The sequence below is a fragment of the Micromys minutus genome, assembly GCF_963924665.1.
Source record: "Micromys minutus genome assembly, chromosome: 30".
Lineage (NCBI taxonomy): Eukaryota > Metazoa > Chordata > Mammalia > Rodentia > Muridae > Micromys > Micromys minutus.
Genome location: NC_137965.1, coordinates 20,412,512 through 20,428,724, shown reverse-complemented (window position 1 = coordinate 20,428,724; position 16,213 = coordinate 20,412,512). Strand labels below are relative to the sequence as shown.

General features: G+C 43.8%; 1 protein-coding gene across 1 annotated transcript in view; it reads left to right on the top strand.

Moving 5' to 3' along the window:
• Positions 1 to 14,362: 14,362 nt before the first annotated feature.
• Positions 14,363 to 16,213, top strand: part of AGPAT4 (1-acylglycerol-3-phosphate O-acyltransferase 4) — a 95,089-nt gene continuing 93,238 nt past the window's right edge. Inside the window, exon 1 of the mRNA XM_080941679.1 lies at positions 14,363 to 14,448. The gene's annotated coding sequence lies outside the window, so the exon portion shown is untranslated. The remainder of the gene's footprint in view (positions 14,449 to 16,213) is intronic.

Genomic DNA, 16,213 nt, shown 5'->3' with positions numbered 1-16,213 from the left:
GCTGACTTTGATCTCAGAGATCTCCTTGCCTCATCTCCTGGGATTAAGGGTATATACTATCTTGCCTAGGCCTAAACTTTTATTTATTTTTATTTTTTGGAGGGCCTAAGCTTTTCATGGCCACTAAGCCTCAAGATCTCCATGCCAAGATCCAGGTCAGAAACTTGTGTACTCCAGCCTCAAGAGCTGGGTCACAGGTGTGCCCTCCATATCTGGATTGTAGTTCATTCCAGATGTAGTCAAGTCACAACCAGGAATAGCCATTCCAGTGACCCTAGCTCTTGTCAAGTTAACACAATATCAACCATTACCACATTTATATATAGTTCCTGCTTTCCTTCAGAAATGGGGTTATCTGTGAAGACAAGTTGTGAATTTACAATACAGCTGGCCTTGTCTTTCTTGAGAACTTGGTGGTTTCCAAATATCAAGCAACCCGCTTTTAAAAATTATTTCAAAATTAGAAGGATGGAGTCATGATTTGAATGCAAAATTCCCTGCATAGGAGTCCTGCATTTGAATACCTGATTCCCAGATGGTGGGGTGGGAATGGTTTTGGAAGGCTGTGGAATCATAGAGAATATGGCTTAGCTAGTAACAGTAGTTCTCAACCTGTGGGTCAGGACCCTCTTTGGGGGTGGTGGTGGCTATTGAATGAACCTTTCACAGAGGTCATAATATCAGATATCTACATTATGATTCATAATGGTAGGGAAATTGCAGCTATTAAGTAGTATCAAAATAATTCTATGGTTAGGGTCACCACAACATGAGGAACTGTATTAAAAGGTCACAGCACTAGAAAAGTTGAGATTGTGGGCTTACAGTTTCAGTGGGTTAGAGAATATGGCCATCCTGGAGGGGAACATGGCAGCAGGCAGGCACGCATGGTGCTGGAAAAGTGACTTTAGTTTATTTCTTGAGACTCAACCACAAAGCAAAGAAAACCAACTAGGTGTACTATGGGCTTCTGAAACCTCAAAGCCCACCCCAAGACACACCTCCTCTAACAAGACCACACCTCTTAATCCTTCCCAAACAGTTCCACCAACATATGAGCCTATGAGGGCCATTTTCATTCAAACCACTAGAGCATCGCTCTAAAACCCTGAGCCAAAATAAGTCCTCCTTTCAGTTGCTTCTGTCAGGTACTTTGTCACAGTGATGTACAACCAACTACTAAAATTCCATATCTTGTCTACTTGCTCATCTCCTTGTGTATATTTTAGCTGATTTTAACCTTGGAGGTATAACAAATATTGGTTGCTTATCTTTAGATGTTCAGAGTAAACCAAGCCAATTGAGAGAGGCTTGGTGTTTTCAAAGCCTAGGCTCATAATATAAGAGGTTAGCAAGTGCATGATGGCATGAGTCCCCCAACCACCCAGTCAGGGTAGACAGTGAGACATAGGGAGCTTGCTGCCTCAATCATCTCTTACGCCTTGGCAGAGGCACCAAAACCACCAAGTAGGTGATTATACCCCTATAGAGGAAATGAGTACCTGATTCCTGTAGGGGATCTTGGAGTAGCCCTAACCACCAGGACTTAGTAAGGTATGCCTGTGTGGGGACAATCAGAAAGACTTGGGTAACCAGTAGAATTCCCTCACTATCCCACAAGGGTTCACAGAGCCCCCAAATACCCTCCTTGGTGGTCAAGAGAGTCTGCTGCTTAAGATAGAGGGGCAGTGTCTCATGGGCCAGGACACAAGTAGCTGTGTAAAATGCAAGCTAATATCTTCTCAGAGCTGCTTGGGAGAGGACTGTGGGAAGCAGTTTCCAAGGTGTTCTGGGCATCAAGATATATGCAAAGGCAACATTAGGTCAAGTTCAAATTAATCTAGCCAGAAATGTGAATGATGCTAACAAAGTCTAGTGGAGTCCTCTAGTTTGGATTATCAGAGAACGATAAACAGAGCTTTCACAATTTAAGCAAGTTGTAAAACTTACTCCCCTTTGACTCAAAGACAGGAAAGAAAAAAAAAAAGAATGCTTTCTGTGTAGAATAGCTATGAAGGACATGTCAGTAGATGGAAAGGCAATGGGATTCTTTGCAGGTCTCAGGAGACTGAACGGGACCCCAGGACCTAGGTGGATGCTGACAGTTCCTTATCTATACTATGGTTTCTGCACCAGTGAAGTGAATTCTGAGGGTCCAGTGCTCCATGTGGCTTCCTTGCTGTTCTGTGGGGATAAGGTCTTTATGAGTATGCTCTGGGCCTGGGAAGTTGGTTCTTTGGGTGAAATGCCATGCAAATATGAGGGTCTTTAGAACTCATGTAAGATGCCAGGCATGTACTTAGGATTCTAGGCCTGGGGAGCTGGAGACAGAATGATCCCTAGGGTTTACTGGCCAGGTAGTATAGCATAATTGGTGAATTCCAGTCCAATGAGAAACTGTCTCAAATGTAGTGGAAATGTTCCTAAAGATGGCACCCAGTGTTGTCTGGCTTCCATATTCATGCACACATGAACTGATACATCTATATGAATATATGTGTATGTGCACATGTTCATGCACAGCACACACAGACACACAGACACACAGACACACAGACACACACACACAGACACACACACACACACACACACACACACACGAGACAAGAACATGTTCTAATATAGTTCCCTTTCAAGTGCCTCTCCTGGGAACCTTCCAGAGAGATAAATTCTCAGATTCTGCCCACACACTGAATCATAAGCTCTGGGGGTGGGGTCCTGGGCTCTGTGATCTGACAAGTCCCACAGGTAGTTCTAGTGTCCTTTAAAGTGTGAGAACTACTTTCTTATGGAAATGACAAAGCCGGGTTTCTAGGGCAGTGAAATTCAGCCTCTCCACCTGTGAGAAGATGATGAAATTCAAATGGCATGTGTTCAAAAATTACTACAGCTTTTGTATCAGGCTGCACTGATTATAGTCTCACAAATAATTTATAAATATATTTTGCATTTATTTTAATGCAATGGAAGACTATATATCCTTTGAAAGAACCAGTGGCATGGTTGACCAGTTATCCCTGTTGATTGAATTATGTCATGGTTGACCAATTATTCCCACTGATTAAATTATATCATAAATAAATATGATCATCCTAAGTAGCTTGTAGAGATACCATAAATCATTATTCAAGGCACACCATTGAAAATTTTCAGGGAGAGAACATGGAAGAACAGAATGAATAGGGTGTGTAGGCTGAGTCACAAGGTTGTGAGAGTGAATGTATTCTTTAAAGTCATGAAAAGTACCGCTACCAGCTTTGAGCTTGTTGTGAGTACAGAAGCCTGTGGGAGGTTTCCAGCCATGACCTGATTTAAGTGGACCATAGTGATGAGCTCTGTGTAATGAAGTGTGAATGGGAAGGTTCTGTTAGTTTGTGCTCAATGTGACAAAATGTCTGAATCTAGGCTGAAGTTACACTGTGTGACAATCACCTCCTCCCCCACACACACCACTGTTTTCAACAGCTGAAGGCCAAGCTATGTATGGAAAGTCTCTATCTTCGTAAACTCAAGAATGAAACGCTGTGTGCCATAACACTGCGCCTTTCTCGTGAATGTGCAATGCTGCCTCCCCTTCAATTAAGGAACTTAATGCTTACAGCTACATTAAGAAGATATAAAGGATTTAACAGACACCAATGGTTCTCCTTTTCCAGAAAAAAAATATATACTTGAAATGCAGGCTGTGGAAAGGTCTCAGTATGCATTGCTGCAGGAAACTTCCAAGACCGTACTGCTTTTGACCAGCATGGTCCCCAGTAGGTCTTGCCTTCCTGTTCCCCATGGAACAGGAGTAAGTCTCAGTGTGCCTCCATGAAGCTCAGGATGATAGCCCCCCATCCTTTTTCTGTAGGTCAGCTCCCTATCTTCCCTGTGCCTGGTGCCCTTTATCTTTGTGGCTTGACTGATGTGCTTAGGATTGCCATTTCCTGGAAAAGGTTAGCAGTAAACAGATAGAAAACTCCATTGTTTGGATTCTCTGGGGACAGCTTTAAGGAGAGCAGAGGCAGATATAGACCACAAAATGAAATCCATTCTCAACACTTAATAAAAAAACAAAACCATTTATTTATTTATTTTTATTCATATGTGTAAATGTGGTTCAGTGTGCATGCTACAGTGGATGGGGGCAGAGATATGTAGGCAGATGACACTCACAAAAGTTAACTCTCTCTTTCCACCATGTGGGTCATGGGGATTGAACTCCAGGCATCAGCTGTGTGGCAAGTGCCTTTATTTACTGAGCCATTTTGGCTACTCCCTTCACTTTTCTCAACCAAGCCTGAATGAGCAGACCTAAAAAAAGTCATGGCTTTGCCAAATGTTCCTGGTCTAGGAAGCACGTGCCATAAGTCACCAGCGGCTGTTGCACTGCCAGGCATGGGTTAATGGAAGGCTTTGTCCCATGGGAGACCTGAAGTTCACATCATTCTCTCTGATGACCTTTCCCTTAGGATGTTCCAGGCCATTGCACACAGGGTGCCTTCTGTCTGTCTCATTCACTTTTCAGTCTTCTTCATTTATTCCTTGTCTCCTTCCTACATTTTTTTAAAGCACCTAAAATTTTATTTGAAAATGTATGGGTGTTAGTTTGCACATATGTATGTGCACCATGTACATGCAGTACCCGTGAAGGCCAGAAGAGGGCATCGGATCCCCTGGGCCTGGAGTAACAGATGGTTGTGAGCCACAGTATGGGTTCAGGGAACTGAATCCAGGTCCTCCGGAAGACCTTAACCACTTAACCATCCCTCCAGCCTTCTATCTGAAACTCTTATTTGCAGTAGGACCCAAATTTTAATCTTAGCCCTCTCTCTCGTTCCCAAAGTGGCCTGGCCACATTTACTGAATAAAAGGACACAACTCCAGGTTAATTTCAATTTCAGATACACGACTCATTTTAAAGTGGAAGCATGTCTTGACTATCACTCGGCCCCAACCATTTACCTGTCAACCAAGTAAACGTGTGCTTCATTGAGAAGTAAATATTGCATCAAACAGGTCGCAGCTGGCAATTGCTCCTTGCTTATCGGACTGAAACCTAACTAGGTTGCCGGGCTTCACCTGTCAACCCTAAGGTTGCAGCTGCCAGACTTATGCCAACTCCACCAAGATGCTTATCTCCTGCATCTCAGACTCCTGCTGCCCAGGCTCTGTCAGCAGGTAATTAATAGAAGCTTCATCTTGGGTGTCACACTATTAACTGAAGACAGGACTGCACCATGGTATGGTTCATGGGAAGCTTCTTATTGAGGATATGAAAGAGGGAACAGCTAGAGATCAGAGAGAGAAAGAGACAGACTGAATATGGCCAATAGACCAGACCTGGCCATGACAGGATCAGGAGCAGAGAGAGCACTAGGGAATTAGGAAGGGGTGGGGAAGATGGGGGTGGTACCAAGAGAGAAGACCAAAAGGACACGGGCAAAAAGAGAGATCATAGCCAAAAATATCGGCTATAAAGAGAATGAGTAGCAAGGGGGAGGAATGCCCACGAGCTGTAGATGTTTAGGTAGGGGAGGAGGTGGGTGCTCAGGATACCGAGGGAGCCTGGAAGCCAGCATGCACTTCTGTACATTAATGGCACTACTGATGCCAGGTCCCTCCTGCCTCTGATAAGGGGAATGACCTCTTTTGGTAGAGGGAAACTAGCTTCACAAGTCTCTGAAGAATGCTGGGTTTGTTTTGTTTTCTTATTGTTTTGTTTGGTTTTGGTGTTGGTTTTTGTCTAACTGCCAGAATTTGGGAAGACAGCGTTGCCCTTGAACGTGACAATACTCAGTTTCACCTTTCACAGGTGTCTTAGCTTGGGTTTCTGTTACTGTGATGAAACAGCATCACCAAAGCAACTTGGGGAAGAAAGGGGATATTTGGCTTAGAAAATGGTTTACATATTTAAACCCCAGTCCACTACGGGAAGCCAACACAGGAACACAAACTAGGCAGGAACATGGGGCAGGGGCTGATGCTGAAGTCCAGAGGAGCGCTGCTTCCTGGCTTGCTCAGCCTACTTATAGAACCCAGGACCACCAGCCCAGGTATGGCCCCACTAACAGTGGAATGGGCCCTCGATCATTGATCACTAATTAAGAAAATGCCTTACAGCTGGATCTCAGATTCCCTTCTCTGAAATGACTATAGCTTGTGTTGAGTTGACAGAAAACAAGGCAGAACATTCCAGATCTCTGAAGGGAGTGTCCTTCATTTGTGCCAGCAAAACCTTGGGGACTTTGTTGTTGTTGTTGTTTTGCTTGTTCTTCCTAGCCAGTCCTTTAGTCCCACCTAACCTTCCCTGACTGGATCACCATGGTTAGCTCGTGGCAATATCCATCCACCCCATCTTTAATAGGTCACTATTTATTAGAAACTTGCCAGCACTGAAAAAAAAATAATTAAAAATACTAAGCTATGGACCGTGTCCTCATCTCACAGAAAGGAGGCAAAGCAAATGCCCGTGGGATAAAATAAAGCCACAGAATAACCACAAAGAGCCTCTCTCAATAGATGCTTTATAATGTATGCCAATCACAGCCAGCCACGCTTCCTAAAATATGCTTCCCGAAGCCCTTTGCATAAGTCAAAGCTAAAGTCAACACTGTGCCAGTGTGCCCCGAACAAATTCACTTTCAAATGAGTGTTGGGCTTTAAGAGACTGAGGTTCCTTGTGTTAGAGGAGAGGTCGAGAGTCTTCCCTAAAATGGCAGACAGAGAAATTGGGGTATGTTGTTTTCTCTTTAGCTGTTTGTCTGTCCTTGAGTATTTTGGATTAACCCTAGAGCCTCATACACACTAAACAAGCACTCTACAACCGAGTTGCATCCCATTAGTCCCTCATCCCCACTCCACCCCACCCCACCCCATCCCTTTATGATTCTTTTTTTTCTCCTAAAAAATGATCATGGAAAAGGGCACAAATCATAAGGGTGCATAGATTAGTTTGTTTCCCCTAAGGGAATAAATCCATACAGTGACTGCTTGAAATGAGAAGGAGAATGTTGAGGCACCTCCTGGGTCCTCTTTGTCCCCTCCCATCTGTCCCCTTCCTACGTCCAAAGCAAAGCCCATGTCCTGACACATGTGGTGACCTAAACAATGGAATCTTAGAGTAGGTAACTATTTTTTTTTTAAGTCAGAGTCTTTCTACACAGACCTGGCTGTCCTAGAACTAATCATGTAGACCACCTCAGACTTACAGAGATCCACCTGCCTCCACCTACCAAGTACTGGCACTAAAGCCATGCTCTACCACACACAGGTGGAACTGGTTCCTAGCCTTTTGGGCTTGAAGAATTACATGTGAGACATCCTCTTCTGTCATTACATATAGCTGAGTCCCATTTGTTTCCAAGGCTGGATGGTAGATCAGAGACTCATCACAGGGTATTTGTTTATTTCTTCTGCTGTGCACGAGCATCCAGCTGTTTGCTACCCCAGCTCGCCCTGTTCTGATGATTACAGGGCATATTCTGATTCTCCCAGGCATGTGTCTCCTCTGGGTAGATGAGGCAAATGCTGGACCACAGACCTTGTGTGTCTTTGGTGTTACTAAAACATATTCTACGACTTTCCAAACTGATTAGGGTACTTCATCTCGGTCTCAGTCTCTCTCTCTCTCTCTCTCTCTCTCTCTCTCTCTGTGTGTGTGTGTGTGTGTGTGTGTGTGTGTGTGTGTCTGTCTGTCTTTTGTTTTCCTTTGTTGTTTTCTTTGAAATAGAGTCTCCATATATTGTGTAGCTATGACTGTCCTGGAACTCACCATCTAGATCAGACTATTCTCAAATTCAGAGATAACACCTACCTCTGACTTCTGAGTACTTGGATTAAAGGCATGGGCCATCATGCCTGGTCTGTTTGTCCTTCTGAGCAGTGTGTCTATCTACTGCTCTGTGGTCTCAGCTATGGCAGTATGTTTCACCCGTTGATGAGCTGCCATTCTGGTGTGTGCTTTCCCCTTGAAGTAGACTATCTTGAATGTTTGTTAGTAAGTTAGATAGTTCCTTCTGTGGCATGCCTTCCCAAGAACCTCACATTACTTATGGAGTTGGCTTTCTCTGGATAAGGGCTCTTAGTACCATGTATGACAAGTTTGTTCCTAGACTCTACTGTTTGCTTTGGTACTGTTGATTGTAGCTTCTAGAAATCAGAACTTGTTCATTTGAAGGTAACTGTTTCTCAATTTCCTTTAGACTAAAGGCTTTTTGAGATAGTTCTACTCAGGAAAAACTCTTCTTGATGGTGATAAAGATAATTTCTCACCTTGTGCTCAAGATGTCTTATTTTATCCTTCACCTTTGGACTCCAACTACCTAGGAAGGAATTCTTTGAATAGCATGAGGAAGGGATCCTGTTTTATTTTTTTCTGTTAGTGATTAACTGACTTGCTACTGTGTATTTCCTTTTATTTTTATTTTTTATTGACTCTTCTCAATTTCCCTAAAGTACAGTGGTTGTCAACTTGTAGGTCTCCAACCCTTTGGGGGGGATTACCTGACCCTTTCACAAGGGTCACATATCAGATATTTGCATATAAGATATTCATATTATGGGCTGGAAAGATGGCTCAGTGATTGAGATCACTGACTGTTCTTCTGAGAGGCCCTGAGTTCAATTCCCAGAAGTCACGTGGTGGCTCACAACCATTTGTAATGAGACCTGATGCCTTCTTCTGGTGTATCTGAAGACAGGTACAGTGTACTCATATAAATTAAAATAAATTTTTTTTTAAAAAACAACTTTTAAAAAATAAAAGATATTCATAGTAAAATTTCTAACAGTAGCAAAATTACAGTTACAAAGTAGCAACGAAAATCAGTTTTTAATTGGGGGATCGCCACAACATGAGGAACTGTATTAAAGGGTTACAGCCTCAGGAAGGTTGAGAACCTTGACTGTAGTGTCATTTGTATGATACACTGAGTCCCTATAAATACTTGATTTGGATTTTTCATTCTGTATGATAATAATGATGTATCTTATATAAGGATATAACATATGTATTATGTATCAAATATGGTGTGATTTAATACTAGTATTTAATATAGTGTTGCATATTATGTAACCATAATTATTATGGAGTAAGCCCAGCTCTGTAGCTTAAGCCAGCCTCATTCTGCAATCCAGGTTCGTCTCAAACTCATGACAGTCTTCCTTCCTCAGCCTGCTAACTGCCAGCGTCACCTCAGCTCTGTAATGTACAGCCATCTCTCTTGGAGTCTGAAGAAGGAATGCTCACCCAGTTTCTGTTTGTGCTTGGCTCCTTGCACTTTCATATAAGTGTTAGAATCAGCCTGTGCATTTCATAATTTTTTTAAAAATGTAATGCTTGCAAACTAGAGGCCAGTTTCATGAAGATTCAGATCTTTATATCAACCACTGAGCTGTTTATCTGGTGCCAAGATTTTTTTTTTCTCCACTTTTTTTTTCCTGATCAAAGCTATACATGTATGTTGCAGAAAGTACGCATGAAGCAATTAATATAAAACAGCAAATGAAAGTCTGCCATTTCCTGCCCGGGAGAGGTTGTCTTGAGCTGTGCAGTGTTACTTGCATGTGTTACTTTGGTTTCCCTGGGCTCCCATGGCAAATGGCCACATACCATGAGTCTTAAAACATGAACAGTATGTGCTCTCAATGGTCAGAAGACTGGATCTGAGGAGTCAACAGGGCTGGTCCACTTTGGAAGCCCAAAAGAATGGTCTGTTCTGGTGCCTCCCTAGCTGTTGGTGGTGTTAGCAGGACTGTTGCTGTCAGCAATCCAATCTGCCTCTGTTTTTACTTGTGTTAGATTTTTCCTATTCTTATAAATTCATTGAGTCTAGGGTCCATCCTAATCCCTAAGACCCCTTCTTTTGCTCCCCTAGGGTACAAATGATAGACCCCAAACTTTGTAACTCTGAACTTCCAGCCTCATTGTGGCTGATCACATAGATAGAAAGCCTGTCTCTAAATAAGGTCATATTTTGGGGTTCTGGTTAAACATGAATTTGGGGTGATATTTACTGAACTAGCTACTATACACAGTAGGGTTTATATTTGTATAATTGTTATAGAGAAGGTGTGAGAGTCTGATTGTTAACAGAGGGGACAGCCTCTGGGCATGTTTGGGAGAGATTTTCTAGATAAGGTTAAAAAGTGTCTTGGTTGCTGTGACAGAATACCCTGACAAGGGGCAGAACCAGTGGTGTGGTGTTTTGAATAAGAATGCCTCTCATAGTTGAGTGCTTGACCATTAGGGAGTGACACTACTTGAGAAGGATCAGGAGGTGTGGCCTTGTTGGAATAGGTGTGTCTTTTGGAGGAAGTTTGTCATAGGAAGTGGGCTTTGAGGTTTCAAAAGCCCAAGTCAGGTCCAGTGCTACTCTCTTACCTATAGATCCAGATGTAGTTCTCAGCTACTGCTTGAGCACCTCTCCTACAAGCCGGTGTGCTTCCCACCATGATGATAATGGAATAAACCTTTGACACTGTAAGCCAGCCCCAATTAAATGCTTTTCCTTGGACATGGTCTCTTCACAGCAATAGAACACTGACCAAGACAGAAGCACTTAGTGGTCAGAAACACTCACTACTTCTGCAGAGGACCTGATTTCAATTCCAGCACCCATGCCAGGCAACTCAAGCCACCCATACCTCCCACTCCAGGAGATCCTATGCTATCATGATCATACATTTACACACATACTTGCATACACACACACACACACACACACACACACACACACACAGGCTCACATAGATACATGTGCACAGAGATATATTCATATACACATTCACACATACAGATATAAAACACACCCACACTAATACATACACACAGATATATAACAGATATATCCACACATGCATCTACACATATGTGTACACACAGTCATACTCACAGATACATGCACACACAGACACAGATACATACATACATTCAAATACATGCATACACACACACACAATCTTATTTTAAAAATACCCAAACAAAAGCTACTTAAGAAGTTAAGAAGGAAGGGTTTATCTCTTAGTCACAGTTTCTATTCCTGCACCAAACATCATGACCAAGAAGCAAGTTGTGGAGGAAAGGGTTTATTCAACTTACAATGTCAACATTGCTGTTTATCACCAAAGGAAGTCAGGACTGGAACTCAAGCAGGTCAGGAAGCAGGAGCTGATGCAGAGGCCATGGAGGGATGTCACTTACTGGCTTGCTTTCCCTGGCTTGTTCAGCCTGCTTTCTTGTAGAACCCAGGTCTACCAGCCCAGGGATGGCACCACCCACAATGGGCTGGGCCAGGGATGGCACCACCCACAATGGGCGGGGCTAGGGATGGCACCACCCACAATGGGCTGGGCCCTCCCACGTTGATCACTAGTTGAGAAAATGCCTGACAGCTGGATCTCATGGAGGCATTTCCTCAACTGGGGCTCCTTTCTCTGTGATTTAACTCCAGCTTGTGTCAAGTTGACAAACAAAACCAGTCAGTACAGCCTCTTTTACAACTTGTGTGTGTGTGTGTTGGGAGAGGGGTGTTTTGCCCACATACATGTATGTGCTGAGAGCCCCCAGAGATAGAGGGGGGCTTTAGATCCCCTGCAACTGGCAGGCAGTTGTTATCTACACCCATGGTGCTTCCCACTATGATGATGATGGACTAAGCCTCTGACAGTTTGGGTGCTGAGAATCAATCCAGGTCCTCTGGAAGAACAATTAGTGTTCCTGACTGATGAGTCATCTCTCTAGGTCCTAAGCATAAAACTTTAAAAAAAAGTTGTTTTTTTTTTAACTTTATATGTACATTATAAAGGAGGCAAAAGTTAACTTTAGACACTATTGAACTGTCTGCACAACAACAGTCTTCACTTTGGGGACTAGAACAAGAGGCAGGTGTCACACAAGCTCGGTGGTTCTGGACTTTGGAAAGTTTTGGATTTTTACGTTAGGGATTCTCAGTCTGAATTTTTTTATCCCCAATAATTCTTTCTGTCATAATGATGGAGACAGTGCCCCTCCCCTTTGAGTGGGAAATGGAGAAAGAGACTTTGCTGACAACCCCACCCTCTTCCCTCCCCTTTCTTTGACCACTTGGAGCCCCTGCGCACTTGAGACATTGTGCCCCTCTGCATCCTAATTGTTTCCACTGCTCTTTCCCTTCCAAGACTGAGCACTGTCTCCTCTGTTTTTGTGGCATGGATTCCCAAGGGATATTCGCTTGGCAGTTAGATTGTAACAGAAATGTTTATAAATCCTCTGTGAACACAGGCACAGAAAGCAGATTCTAATTGGGATTCTAAATAAAATGCCTAGTATTCAATCCCGTGAGATTGTGAGTCCACTTTCATAGTCAGAGATGGTGTTTCCCTTCCCTTCCCTCAGATGCAATTTTAAGATCATGAGCTCTTAGCTACATTGGCTAAAAGACAAGGCCTTAGCAATAGTGAGGGTCCGGATTGAACCATAATAATGAAATAAAAACATTCAATATTGAGTTCAAACAAGAGTCACAATTGTCAAATTTTTAATTTCCTGTTTTTTTTTTTCACCAAAATCATTCACCGTATCTGTAATCAGTCTGATGTATACTTATGTAAGACTTAGATATTATTATTTATTATTTTTTGAGAAAGTTTTTCTGTATAATTCTGGCTTTCCTGGAACTCAGAGATCTATGCACCAGTCTCTGCCTCCTGCATGCTGGCACTAAAGGCTGTGCCACACGTCCAGCAACAATTCTCAAATTACATTTCCATCCAAAATGCAACTATGAAAAAATTGAACTATCTGGAAGATATTTTTGGAGAACTCATTGATTCCCATCAACAATAAAATCACAAAAGCATAACTTAAAGTTGTTAAAGAGAATTATATTGGGGAGAGGAGGTGTTGAGACTATTGTTCTATGTGGCCCAGAGCTGGAACTCACAATTCCCCCACAATGTTCTAGAAGCTGGAGTTTGCAAAGAACTCTTAAATATTACATTGGATGACTAAAACAAAAATGGAGGGTAATTTATGCTATGTATGTGTGTGCCTATGTGAGTTTACACATACCACATTTATGTAGGTGGCCCTGGACATCAGAAAAGAGTGTTGGATTCCCTAGAGGTCGTGAACTGCCAGATGTGGATGCCTAGAACTGAACCCTGTTTTCAAGAGCAGTAAGCACTCCTAACCACTGAGTCACCTCATCTCTCCAGTACTTAACAGGGAACTTTTTTACCAGCAACTTTTATAGTCCTTTACTAACCGATCAGGTTAATTTTTATTCCCTACAAATGGGCTTTTGGTCTGGATTCTTCTGCTCTCCAGTCCCCACCCCACTGGGCTTTTATTCCTCCCACATTACAGATGATCTTCAGGATGTCTAAGTCCAAACCTGTTTCCTGCTTCACAAGTGCCTTCTCCCTCTTGGCTCCTGTCTGCACGGAAAGCTGTTCCCTGCCTTTCTGCAGCCCTGAGGAATTCGTTCATACTGCTAGAGTAGCGCGACCACGGGGCATTCTCTCTGTAAATATGTAAACATCTGCGGCAGTGTCTTGAACAGCGCGCATCTGAAGGGCGCTTTAGGCACCCAGCGATAGAAGTCACCTTTCCAGGAATGTCACAGACCTGGCCTTGGCGCGCTTCCAACAATCCACCCTCCTTAAAGTTTCACGACTCTATGCGGTTTAAAAAAAAAAAAAAAAAAAAAAAAAGTCTGCTCAGACCCTTGCTAACTTAACCGGCGTGTAAATGCCATGTGTGTGTTGCTTGCTTGTGCTCACTCGCAGCAGTAGCTGTCCCTGGCACCCGGCTGGCACCTAGCTTTGGAGGGAGAGAGAGCATCCATCCAAAGGAGCTCCGGGAATCCCAAGTCGGCCGGTCTTAGCGCTGGGTGTGATCTTGGAAGGGGCTTCCGGGCGGTGGAGCGGTGGCCAGGAGAGGTGAGCAAGGCAGAGAATGCTCCGGCTTCAGCCTTCATCCTGTTTTGTTTTGTTTTTTCCTGAACGAAAGGGCATGCAGGAGCTGGGGGGCAGGGGCGATTTCCAGGGCAGGAGGCCGAGGTTTCTCGGGCCATGCACAGGGACGCAACAGGGCTTTTGAGCTGGGCGGGTGCTGGCAGGCCACTGGGATGGCTTTGTTATCCACGCGGGGGGACTTCGATCCCAATCCCCATCTGACTCCAACAGGAGGCCGAGCCGGACATTTCCTTACACTCAGTGAAAGAGGGTGGCTCACGTTACACGGGTCCGAGCTTCCCTCCCAGTAGCTGCTAAGTCGTAGCTTTAAAAGGAAGTGACATGGGTGGGGAGAGACGTCAGCCAAGGACCACCTTTTTTTTCCCTCTTCCCGAAGGGTCCACCCCTTTGGGTGGAGTCTCGCTTTTTCTTTCCAGTGTTGGCTGACTTACAGCTTCTCTAAAGTAGAGGCTCCTGCCTCGCAGTTCTGGCTAGTGAGCGCCAATGCAAAGAGCTGCCCGGAGCGAGGTAGGTGGTGTTGGTACCATTTCCAGGCACCTTCTCCTGGGGTGGGGCGTGCAATGATCCGATGCCCTTCTCTGGCAGGGGTCCCTCTGCTCGGCTGGTTTTCCTAGTACTTTGGAAGCGATAGGCTCTGAGCAGGATGGGATGCTAGTGGGTTGGGGAAAATGATGCGGCGGCGGGGGGTGGGGGTGGGGGTGGGAGGAAGCACCGAGGCTCCACGACCACTGCTTTGTGCCAGACAGTGAGGAGCTTTTGAGGGCTCTGCGAGCACCACTCCCAGGGTGGAAGCATTTTCTTGGCTACCGTGAAGGTGTAGAGAATGCTCCTGTTACACGTACGGGTTCTCTTTTGTGTTCGTGCAACACGTTCTTCTGTCTCTGGTGTTTCTATGACAACTACAAAAATACACTCCACAAAATACAGTCCCAATCTAAATGGATTTATTTGTATTTCCTTCCTGGGCTTGGCCTGGCTGGGCCTCACTGGAACGCAGCGTGATTCTGTAGATACCCCCTCCTCTCGTTTTCATTTTGGTTTTTCCCTATCGCAGAAGGGCTGGGGGAGGGGAGTTGTCAAGGAAACAGGCATTTGTAATCACCTCTTTATTTACTTAAATGTAAGCTTCTGGGTTCTCTCCATCAGTTGTCAGGATTTTTAAAGGGAGTTCTCTGATGTTTATGAAACTCTCCAGTATTCGGGATAGTTTTTAGAAACTTAAACATTTCTTAAGACATAATATTAAACAAGCTAAGAGGGGAAGGAGAGTTTAACTCTTTATAGGAGGATGCGGCTTTAAAAAAAAGTTTTGGAAAGTTCCTGATAATTCTCACTGGTAAATATGTTATCAGCTGTTCGGGCTCACCCACAAGTCTAAACATGCATAAGATGAGTCTTGGCTCTATTCTGAACTTCATTTAGCCACAAATCAAAGTTCAGTTAAGAAATGCTAACTACCCAGCAGGGTCTCTAGGGTATTGTTTTCAGATGTTTTCCCTCTAGTCTTTCCAAACCTGGCAAGGATATGCTCATCTGAAGTTATCAGTCAGCATCCTCAGCTACAGGGGTGTGGGGAGGGTTATCTCAAGAGGAGGGAATCGACATATGGATGTGTGCATATGTGTCTCTGTGTATAAGGGCAGCCAGCTCCTGGGCATGTGTGCCTCTGTGTATCAAGGTTGGGTAGTCAAGGTTCCTGTTTGAGGAAAAAAAAAAATAGAGGTTTGATATCCTCCTGGTCCACATAGGGAGAAAAAACTGAAACCTTCAGAAGAAAAATTAAGATGTGAGAGAAAAGTATCACCTCCCCAAATAGTCCATTGCTTAGAAGGCATCCAGGCAGGCCCATTAGCAGATGTGGTTTTAGGTGAGGCTTTTTATTCAGTACCTCTAAAGAAAGCCCGATAATGGACCCTCTTCTTGTAATGTGCATGCCAAATAACAGAATTCTTTCTTTAATGATATGGATAGAGTCCTGTATTGCTGAGATTATCTGTAGTAAGAATTTAAAAGGCCTCAGGTTACTTTCAGGCTATTAATGTCCAAACCGTAGCTTGGAATGCTAGTCCCTCGGCTGTGTAGAAGGACCAGTAGTTTCTAGAATGTTCCTTATCTCACTGCTGTTAGCTCTGTCTTAAAAACTGACCATTGTTCTAGAGGTCTTAAGCATATCAGATACAAAAGTTCTCTGCAAATGGGAGCAAAAGAACAGTGCACAAAATTAGAGGGCTGAGGCTATTGCTTAGTGGTAGAAAACTTGCCTAACATCCCT